Genomic DNA, 9,825 nt, shown 5'->3' on the forward strand with positions numbered 1-9,825 from the left:
TCCGTTTGATATGGATATTCTATGAAACAAAAAACATGCAACAAACAGGAACTGGCACTGGGCACTGGATCAATATGTTAGTCCCAAAAATAGTATAAAAAGTTGCCAACAGTATATGAAAGTTGAATAATATTGGCATGGAACAATCAAAAATTATAGATACGACGGAGACGTATCATATGCCAACACAAAATAAATTTGGAAAAAGATGCCAAACTAGTTATTGATCACCAACGACGACTGAATCTTAAGATGAAAGAAGTGGTAAGAAAAGAAATACTAAAGCTCCTTGAGGGAGGTATAATTTATCCCGTTGTTGATAGTCAGTGGGTAAGTCCTGTACATTGTGTTCCTAAGAAGGGAGGTATTACTGTCGTTCCTAATGATAAAGATGAATTGATTCCGCAAAGAATTATTACAGGTTATAGGATGGTAATTGATTTCCGCAAATTAAATAAGGCTACTAAAAAAGAACATTACCCCTAACATTTCATTGATCAAATGCTAGAAAGATTATCCAAACATACACATTTTTGCTTTCTAGATGGTTATTCTGGTTTCTCTCAAATACCTGTGTCAGCTGATGATCAATCTAAGACCACTTTTACTTGCCCTTTCGGTAATTTTGCTTATAGACATATGCCTTTTGGTTTATGTAATGCACCTGCTACCTTTCAAAGATGCATGATGGCTATATTTTCTGATTTTTGTGAAAAGATATGTGAGGTATTCATGGATGATTTCTCCGTTTATGGATCCTCTTTTGATGATTGCTTAAGCAACCTTAATCGAGTTTTGCAGAGATGTGAAGAAACTAACCTTGTCTTGAATTGGGAGAAATGCCACTTTATGGTTAATGAAGGTATTGTCCTGGGGCACAAAATTTCTGAAAGAGGCATTGAAGTTGATAAAGATAAAGTTGATCCTATTGAAAAGATGTCGTGTCCCAAGGACATCAAGGGTATAAGAAGTTTCCTTGGTCATGCTGGTTTTTATAGGAGGTTCATTAAGGACTTCTCAAAAATTTCTCGGCCTCTGACTAATTTATTACAAAAAGATATACCATTCGTCTTTGATGATGATTGTGTAGAAGCATTTGAAATACTTAAGAAAGCATTAATCTCTGCACCTATTGTTCAGCCACCTGATTGGAATTTACCTTTTGAAATTATGTGTGATGCTAGTGATTATGCTGTAGGTGCTGTTCTAGGGAAAAGAGTCAATAAGAAATTAAATGTTATTCAATATGCTAGTAAAACTCTAGACAATGCCCAGAGAAATTATGCAACAACCAAAAATGAATTCTTAGCAGTTGTATTTGCTTGTGATAAGTTCAGACCTTATATTGTTGATTCTAAAGTAACTATTCACACTGATCATGTTGCTATTAAATATCTTATGGAAAAGAAAGATGCTAAACCTAGACTTATTGGATGGGTTCTCTTTCTACAAGAATTTGATTTGCATATTATTGATAGAAAGGGAGCTGAGAACCCCATTGCAGACAACTTGTCTAGGTTAGAGAATGTTCTTGATGACCCACTACCTATTGATGATAGCTTTCCTGATGAACAATTAAATGTCATAAATGCTTCTCACACTACTCCATAGTATGCTGATTATGCTAATTACATTGTTGCTAAGTTTATACCACCTAGTTTCACATACCAGCAAAAGAAAAAGTTTTTCTATGATTTAAGACATTACTTTTGGGATGACCCACATCTTTATAAAGAAGGAGTAGATGGTGTTATTAGACGTTGTGTACCTGAGCATGAACCGGAACAGATCCTACACAAGTGTCACTCCAAAGCTTATGGGGGACACCACGCTGGAGACAGAACTGCACATAAGGTATTGCAATCCGGTTTTTATTGGCCTACTCTCTTCAAGGATGCTCGTACGTTCGTTTTATCTTGTGATGAATGTCAAAGAATTGGTAATATTAGTAGACGTCAAGAAATGCCTATGAATTATTCACTTGTTATTGAACCATTTAATGTTTGGGGCTTTGATTATATGGGGCCGTTTCCTTCCTCTAATGGATATACATATATTTTAGTTGTTGTTGATTACATTACTAACTGGGTAGAAGCTATTCCAACTAGTAGTGCTGATCATAAAACATCTATTAATATGCTTAAAGAAGTTGTTTTTCCAAGGTGTGGAGTCCCTAGATATTTAATGACTGATGGTGGTTCACATTTTATTCATGGTGCTTTCCATAAAATGCTTGCTAAGTATGATGTTAATCATAGAATTGCATCTCCTTATCACCCATAGTCTAGTGGTCAAGTAGAATTGAGTAATAGAGAACTCACATTAATTTTGCAAAAGACAGTTAAAATATCTAGAAAGAATTGGTCTAAGAAACTTGATGATGCATTATGGGCCTATGGAACTGCATATAAAAATTCTATGGGTATGTCTCCATATAAAATGGTTTATGGAAAAGCATGCCACTTACCTCTCGAACTAGAACATAAGGCTTATTGGGCTATCAAAGAACTCAATTATGATTTCAATCTTGCCGGTGAGAAGAGGTTATTTGACATTAGCTCACTTGATGAATGGAGAACCCAAGCCTATGAGAATGCCAAATTGTTCAAAAAAAAAGTTAAAAGATGGCATGACAAAAGGATACAAAAGCGTGAGTTTAATGTAGGTGATTATGTATTGCTATACAACTCTCATTTAAGATATTTTGCAGGAAAGCTTCTCTTCAAATGGGAAGGTCCTTACATTATCGAGGAGGTCTATCGTTCCAGTGCCATAAAAATCAACAACTTCGAAGGCACAAATCCGAAGGTGGTGAATGGTCAAAGAATCAAACATTATATCTCACGTAATACAATAAATGTTGAAACCAATGTTATGGAAACTGTAACCCCGGAGGAATACATAAGGGACACTTTCCGGAATGTTTCTGAATCCAAAAAGGAATGGGTATGTGGTACGGTAAGTAAACCTACTCCAAAACAGTTCTAATGGCAATTTTTCTCCATTTTGGAATATTTGTAAAAATAGAAAAATAAGAAGCAGTCCAGGAAGGACACAAGGGCCCCACGAGGGTGGAGAGCGCCCCGCCCCTACCTCATGGGCGCCTCGTGTGCTTTCCGGACTCCGTTTTCTTGCATGTTACGTATTTTGGTCGGTAAAAAATTCATTATATAATCTCACGAAAGTTTTGACCACAGTATCTTATATGTCTCCAACGTATCTATAATTTTTGATTGCTCCATGCTATATTATCTACTGTTTTGGACATTATTGGGCTTTATTATCCACTTTTATATTATTTTTGGGACTAACCTATTAACCGGAGGGCCAGCCCAGAATTGCTGTTTTTTTTCCTGTTTTAGGGTTTCGAAGAAAAGGAATATCAAATGGAGTCCAAACGAAATGAAACCTCAGGGAATATGATTTTCTCAATGAATAAGACCAGCGAGACTTGGACCCTACGTCAAGAAATAAAACAGAAGGCCATGAGGTAGGGGGGCACGCCCACCCCCACCAGGCGCGCCCTCCACCCTCGTGGGCCCCCTGTTGCTCCACCGACGTACTCCTTCCTCCTATATATATATCCACGTACCCCAAACGATCAGATACGGTGCCAAAACCCTAATTCCAGAGCCGTAACTTTATGTATCCACAAGATCCCATCTTGGGGCCTATTCCGAAGCTCCGCCGGAGGGGGCATCGATCACGGAGGGCTTCTACATCAACACCGTAGCCTCTCCGATGAAGTGTGAGTAGTTTACCGCAAACCTACGGGTCCATAATTAGTAGCTAGATGGCTTGTTCTCTCTTTTTGGATCTCAATACAATGTTCTCCCCCTCTCTTGTGGAGAACTATTCGATGTAATCTTCTTTTTGCGGTGTGTTTGTTGAGACCAACGAATTTTGGGTTTATGATCAAGTTTATCTATGAATAATATTTGAATCTTCTCTGAATTCTTTTATTATGATTGGTTATCTTTGCAAGTCTCTTCGAATTATCAGTTTGGTTTGGCCTACTAGATTGATATTTCTTGCAATGGGAGAAGTGCTTAGCTTTGGGTTCAATCTTGTTGTGTCCTTTCCCGGTGACAGTAAGGGCAGCAAGGCACATATTGTATTGTTGCCATCGAGGATAACATGACAGGGTTTTCTTCATATTGCATGAGTCTATGCCTCTACATCATGTCATCTTGCTTAAGGCGTTACTCTGTTTTTAACTTAATACTCTAGATGCATGCTGGATAGCGGTCGATGAGTGGAGTAATAGTAGTAGATGCAGGGAGGAGTCAGTCTACTTGTCTCGGACGTGATGGCTATATACATGATCATACCAAGATATTCTCATAACTATGCTCAATTCTATCAATTGATCAACACTAATTTGTTCACCCACCGTAGAATACTTATGCTCTCGAGAGAAGCCACTAGTGAAACCTATGGCCCCCGGGTCTATCTTTATCATATTGATCTCCTACTACTTAGTTATTTACTTTGCTATTTACTTTGCCTTTATTTTACTTTGCATCTTTTATCATAAAAATACCAAAAATATTATCTTATCATATCTATCAGATCTCACTCTCGTAAGTGGCCTTATAGGGATTGAAAACCCCTATTTGCATTGGTTGGGAGGATTTATTTGTGTTGTGCAGGTACGAGGGACTCGCGTGTAGCCTCCTACTGGATTGATACCTTGGTTCTCAAAAACTGAGGGAAATACTTACGCTACTTCGCTGCATCATCCCTTCCTCTTCGGGGAAAACCAACACAGTGCTGAAGAGGTAGCAAGAAGGATTTCTGGCGCCGTTGCCGGGGAGGTCTATGCAAAAGTCAACATACCAAGTACCCATCACATACCCTTATCTCTCGCATTACATTATTTGCCATTTGCCTCTCATTTTCCTCTCCCCCACTTCACCCTTGCCGTTTTATTCGCCCTCTCTCTCTATCCTCCCTCTCTTTCTCTATTTGCCTCTTTTTGCCCGTTTCTTGTTTGCTTGTGCGTTGGATTGCTTGCTTGTCACGATGGCTCAAGATAATACTAAATTCTGTGACTTCACCAATACCAAAAATAATGATTTTATTAGCACTCCGATTGCTCCTGTTACCGATGCTGAATCTTGTGAAATTAATACTGCTTTGCTTAATCTTGTCATGAAAGATCCGTTTTCCGGCCTTCCTAGCGAAGATGCCGCTACCCATCTAAATAGCTTCGTTAATTTGTGTGACATGCAAAAGAAGAAAGATGTGGATAATGATATTGTTAAATTGAAGCTATTTCCTTTTTCGCTTAGAGATTGTGCTAAAGCTTGGTTTTCGTCTTTGCCTAAAAATAGTATTGATTCATGGAACAAGTGCAAAGATGCTTTTATCTCTAAGTATTTTCCTCCCGCTAAGATCATCTCTCTTAGAAACGATATTATGAATTTTAAGCAACTTGATCATGAACATGTTGCACAAGCTTGGGGGAGAATGAAATTAATGATACGTAAGTGCCCTACTCATGGTTTAAATTTGTGGATGATTATACAAAATTTTTATGTCAGATTGAATTTTTCTTCTAGAAATCTTTTAGATTCGGCCGCGGGAGGCATTTTTATGGAAATCACTTTAGGAGAAGCTACTAAACTCCTAGATAATATTATGGTTAATTATTCTCAATGGCATACTGAAAGATCTACTAATAAAAAGGTGCATGCGATAGAAGAAATTAATGTTTTGAGTGGAAAGATGGATGAACTTATGAAATTATAATAAGATGCCCTCTGATTTTGAATCTAATATTAAAGAATTTATTACTTCACAAAAGAATTTTAATGCTATGATTGAAGAAAAATTGCTTAAGATTGACGATTTGGCTAGGAACATTGATGGAATTGCTCTTGATGTTGATTCTTTGAAACTTAGATATATTCCACCTAAGCATGATGTCAATGAGTCTCTCAAAGCCATGAGAATTTCCATTGATGAGTGCAAAGAAAGAACCGCTAGGATGCGTGCTAAGAAAGATGCCTTTATAAGAGCATGTTCTTCTAGTTTCTATGAAAATAAAGATGAAGATCTAAAAGTTATTGAAGTGTCCCCTATTATATCTTTGTTTTTCAATATGAATCTTGATAATGATGGTACTGAACATGATCCACCTTTACCTAGAAGGCGTTCGAAGAATTCGGAATTTGTTGATCTTGATGCTAAATTTGATAAAAGTGGGATTGAAGAAATTAAAACCCTAGATGTTTCTAAACCCACTATTATGGATTTCAAGGAATTTAACTATGAAAATTGCTCTTTGATTAATTGTATTTCCTTGTTGCAATCCGTGCTAAATTCTCCTCATGCTTATAGTCAAAATAAAGCGTTTAGTAAACATATCGTTGATGCCTTGATGCAATCTTATGAATAAAAACTTGAATTGGAAGTTTCTATCCCTGGAAAACTTTATGAAGAGTGGGAACCAACTATTAAAATTAAAATTAAAGATCATTAATGCTATGCTTTATGTGATTTGGGTGCTAGTGTTTCCACGATTCCAAAGACTTTGTGTGATTTGTTAGGTTTCCATGATATTGATGATTGCTCTCTAAACTTGCACCTTGCGGATTCCACTATTAAGAAACATATGGGAAGAATTAATGATGTTCTATTGTTTCAAATAGGAATTATGTGCCCATAGATTTTATTGTTCTTGACATAGATTGCAATCCTTCATGTCCTATTATTCTTGGTAGACCTTTCCTTAGAACGATTGGTGCAATTATTGATATGAAGGAAGGAAATATTAGATTCCAATTTACATTAAGGAAAGGCATGGAACACTTCCCTAGAAATAAAATTAAATTACCTTATGAATCTATTATGAGAGCCACCTATGGATTGCCTACCAAAGGTGGCAATACCTAGATCTATTCTTGCTTATTATGCCTAGCTAGGGGAGTTAAAGGATAGCGCTTGTTGGGAGGCAACCCAATTTTATTTTTATTCCTTACTTTTTGCTCCTGTATAGTAATAAATAATTTATCTAGCCTATGTTTTGGTTGTGTTTTTGTGTTTAATTAGTGGTTGTGCCAAGTAGAACCGTTGGGAAGACTTGGGGAAAGTCTTGTTGAACTTGCTGTAAAAAACAGAAACTTTAGCGCTCACGAGAATTACTGCCATTTTTATTTGGAAAGTACTATTTAGTTAATTATTTTGACAGATGATTAATAGACAAATTCCTCACGTCCAGAAATTTATTTTAGAATTTTTGGGGTTTCAGATCTTGCGCTAGATACAGATTACTACAGACTGTTCTGTTTTTGACAGATTCTGTTTTTCATGTGTTGTTTGCTTATTTTGATGAATCTATGGCTAGTAAAATAGTTTATAAACCATAGAGAAGTTAGAATACAGTAGGTATAACACCAATATAAATAAAGAATGAGTTCATTACAGTACCTTGATGTGGTCTTTATTTTCTTTCGCTAACGGAGCTCACGAGATTTTCTACTTTAAGTTTTGTGTTGTGAAGTTTTCAAGTATTGGGTATTTGATGGATTATGGAACAAGGAGTGGCAAGAGACTAAGCTTGGGGATTCCCATGGAACCCCCAAGATAATCTAAGGACACCTAAAAGCCAACGCTTGGGGATGCCCCAGAAGGCATCCCCTCTTTCGTCCACTTCTATCGGTAACTTTACTTGGAGCTATATTTTTATTCGCCACATGATATGTGTTTTGCGTGGAGCGTCTTGTATTATTTGAGTCTTTATTTCTTAGTTTACCACAATAATCCTTGCTGTACACACCTTTTGAGAGTGCCATACATGATTTAGAATTTGTTAGAATACTCTATGTGCTTCGCTTATATCTTTTGAGTTGTATAATTTTGCTCTAGTACACTTATATCTTTTAGAGCATGGTCGTGGATTTGTTTTATAGAAACTATTGATCTCTCATGCTTCACTTAGATTATTTTGAGAGTCTTAAATAGCATGGTAATTTGCTTTAAATCCTAATATGCTAGGTATTCAAGAATAAAAAAATTCTCTTATGAGTGTGTTGAATACTATGATAAGTTTGATACTTGATAATTGTTTTGAGATATGGAGATGGTGATATTAAAGTCATGCTAGTTGATTAGTTGTGAATTTGAGAAATACTTGTGTTGAAGCTTGAGTATTCCCGTAGCATGCACGTATGGTGAACCGTTATGTGATGAAGTCGGAGCATGATTTATTTTTTGATTGCCTTCCTTATGAGTGGCGGTCGGGGACGAGCGATGGTCTTTTCCTACCAATCTATCCCCCTAGGAGCATGCGCGTAATACTTTGCTTTGATAACTTGTAGATTTTTGCAATAAGTATATGAGTTCTTTATGACTAATGTTGAGTCCATGGATTATACGCACTTTTCTCACCCTTCCACCTTTGCTAGCCTCTCTAATACCGCGCACCTTTCGTCGGTATCATACACCCACCATATACCTTCCTCAAAACAGCCACCATACCTACCTATTATGGCATTTCCATAGCCATTCCGAGATATATTGCCATGCAACTTTTCACTGTTCCGTTTATTATGACACACTCCATCATTGTCATATTGCAGCATGATCATGTAGTTGACATGTATGAAAGAATTATGAAGGTGGCTTTGCCACATACGATGTCACTACATGATCATGCTAAGCAATATGACAATGATGGAGTGTGGTCATTAATAAACGGAACGGTGGAAAGTTGCATGCAATATAATCTCGGAATGGTTATGGAAATGCCATAATAGGTAGGTATGGTGGCTGTTTTGAGGAAGGTATATGGTGGGTGTATGATACCGGCGAAAGGTGCGCGGTATTAGAGAGGCTAGCAAAGGTGGAAGGGTGAGAAAAGTGCGTATAATCCATGGACTCAACATTAGTCATAAAGAACTCATATACTTATTGCAAAAAGCCACAAGTTATCAAAGCAAAGTATTATGCGCATGCTCCTTGGGGGATAGATTGGTAGGAAAAGACCATCGCTCGTCCCCGACCGCCACTCATAAGGAAGGCAATCAAAAAATAAATCATGCTCCGACTTCATCACATAACGGTTTACCACACGTGCATGCTACGGGAATCACAAGCTTCAACACAAGTATTTCTCAAATTCACAACTAATCAACTAGCATGACTTTAATATCACCATCTCCATATCTCAAAACAATTATCAAGTATCAAACTTATCATAGTATTCAACACACTCATAAGAGAATTTTTTTATTCTTGAATACCTAGCATATTAGGATTTAAAGCAAATTACCATGCTATTTAAGACTCTCAAAATAATCTAAGTGAAGCATGAGAGATCAATAGTTTCTATAAAACAAATCCACGACCATGCTCTAAAAGATATAAGTGTACTAGAGCAAAATTATACAACTCAAAAGATATAAGCGAAGCACATAGAGTATTCTAACAAATTCTAAATCATGTATGGCACTCTCAAAAGGTGTGTACAGCAAGGATTATTGTGGTAAACTAAGAAATAAAGACTCAAATAATACAAGACGCTCCACGCAAAACACATATCATGTGGCGAATAAAAATATAGCTCCAAGTAAAGTTACCGATAGAAGTGGACGAAAGAGGGGATGCCTTCTGGGGCATCCCCAAGCGTTGGCTTTTAGGTGTCCTTAGATTATCTTGGGGGTTCCATGGGAATCCCCAAGCTTAGTCTCTTGCCACTCCTTGTTCCATAATCCATCAAATACCCAATACTTGAAAACTTCACAACACAAAACTTAAAGTAGAAAATCTCGTGAGCTCCGTTAGCGAAAGAAAATAAAGACCACATCAAGGTACTGTAAT

Source organism: Triticum urartu, chromosome 5 (assembly GCF_003073215.2).
Source record: "Triticum urartu cultivar G1812 chromosome 5, Tu2.1, whole genome shotgun sequence".
NCBI classification, from domain to species: domain Eukaryota; kingdom Viridiplantae; phylum Streptophyta; class Magnoliopsida; order Poales; family Poaceae; genus Triticum; species Triticum urartu.